The following is a 2,299-nucleotide window of genomic DNA, read 5'->3' on the forward strand; positions in this document are numbered from 1 at the left end:
ATATATATATATATATAGTTGAGGTGTATTTTATTAAGAACGTATAAGAGTACAAATAGAGCTCGTTCACACTTAGAATTCCCAAATAGCCGGTAGACTTCTTATGGTGTGCTACCAATTCTAGTCTTAGGTATTCTTTGTGTGTGAAATTCAAAGAAGCCATGGATGTTGTAGCATGGAAATCTAAATTTACTTACGGAGACAGCAACTGAGTATCGCCTGAGGAGATACATATAGAACTTCTTATACATGTAAATCCTTACATAATTTAATTTAAACTTAACTTTAAATCCTGTACATACAAGGAGGATCTGTATGTATCGAAACATTTGTAGTGATTAAAGAGCTGCCTAACCGTACTTACTCTTCCTTTTGACTCTTTTACTTTCTACTTTTTACTTTTTATTTTTTACTTTATATATATATTAAAATTGGAATTTAAAAGAATTTTCTAGGCAGTATAGAATTTGATAATTGCTTTCTTAAATTAAAAGTTACGTACTCCAAACTAATTAATAAGCAACTTTATTATAGATATAGAAATTAAACCGCGTTGCATGATTTTAGCAATATTTCATTGAAACGAAATAGTATCAGAAACCTGTCTCACTGACTAAAGACTAGAAAATATCTTGCTACATTATCGTCTGCTTTTATCGTCTGCTTTCTTTATTCTAAACTCTTCTGTTTGTTGTTTTCTTCCTGTTTACTTCTTCATCAATAATATTCTTAATATTTGTTCAGCAGGAATTCTAGTTCTTCATTTCCATATTCTTTCATTTCACTTCTATTCTCTTCTTTTCCTTCGGAATTTTCTGTAATCTTCAGGTCATATTCCAGAAATATTCCTATATCTTTTTTGTTGTTGTTGTTGCTGCTGTTATTTGGTGCCTTTTTTTCTTCTTCCCTTTCTTCTCCTACCTTCCACTACAGCAGCTTTTTTCTTTTTCTTCTCCCTCTTCTTCTTCTAGTAGTAGTAGTAATAGTGTTAGTAGTTGCATCCTACCACAGTACTACTGCAGCTACTACTACTATCACCGCTACCACTAGTACTACTACTGCTACTACTACTGCTGCTACTACTACTACCACTGCCACCACCACCACTACTACTACTACTACTACTACTACTACTACTTTCTTCGTCATCATCTATTTTCTTCACCATCATCATCTTCAATGACATCCACCACCATCATCATCATCCTCACCCCCATCATCATATGTGGTGTGTCTCTTTGAGTATCTTTTACTGTTGGATGTAGTTACTTATTTTACGTCATTGTATGAATTACCGATCTAAATCTGATTGTTTTCCATTTTTTTTTTATTGAGCACTCTCGTTAATCGCTTTACAAGATTAAAATATTTTCCATATATCAGCCAAATAAATATTCACGTAACTGATGCATACATACATGTGTGTGTGTGTGTGTGTGTGTGTGTGTGTGTGTGTGTACATTCCTACCATTAATAATTGGTACACTTAATTTGTTAGAAGATGCCTTAAGTCACAATCTAGAAAAGCTGGAGTTTTCAGAAAAAGAAATCAAGCCAGGAAACAAACACATTACAAATACATTCTCGTAAGTGGAACAGTAAAAATATGCAAGACTTTCCTCAAGCAAGCAAGAATTCCCTCAGCAAAAGAAATCGGCTCAGTGATTAACCCTTCGAGGCAGTGCTCCAGCATGGTCACAGTCCAGTAAAAAACAAAACAATTAAAGATGAAAAATAAAGTTAAAGACCCATGGTTGCGAGAAGTTGTCAGGACGGCGACGAAGAAATGATCTCTACAAAAGCAGTAAAGATTTCCTGCCGGTTCACATTAAATGATATCGGAATCTTTCCATCAATCTTTTGCCCATCGCTGCCGTTTTCGTTACTGGTACATGAAAACATGCATCGCTATTCATATTTAACACCAGGTTTATAGTTATGAAAAGGTCATGCACTAACTGCAACGCTGCAATTGTGCAATTCTTTCAGATCTCTTGTAGCCTGGCTGTCTTTAGTGTTTGTTGGCTGAGAAGCAAAGAGCTTGGTATGTTCTAAGCATGTTGCTTTCTTCACCCTACATGTACGCACATGTTTGTGTGTGTGTGCTTACATGAGTATGCATATATATATATATATATGTGTGTGTGTGTGTGTAGATTCTTACGTATTTATGTATCTATGAACATATACACATACATACATACATACATATATATATATATATGTATATATATATATATTTATATATATATATATATGCATATAGTATATATATATAAAATATATATATATGTATATA

Source organism: Octopus bimaculoides, chromosome 22 (assembly GCF_001194135.2).
Source record: "Octopus bimaculoides isolate UCB-OBI-ISO-001 chromosome 22, ASM119413v2, whole genome shotgun sequence".
In the NCBI taxonomy this organism is placed as follows: domain Eukaryota; kingdom Metazoa; phylum Mollusca; class Cephalopoda; order Octopoda; family Octopodidae; genus Octopus; species Octopus bimaculoides.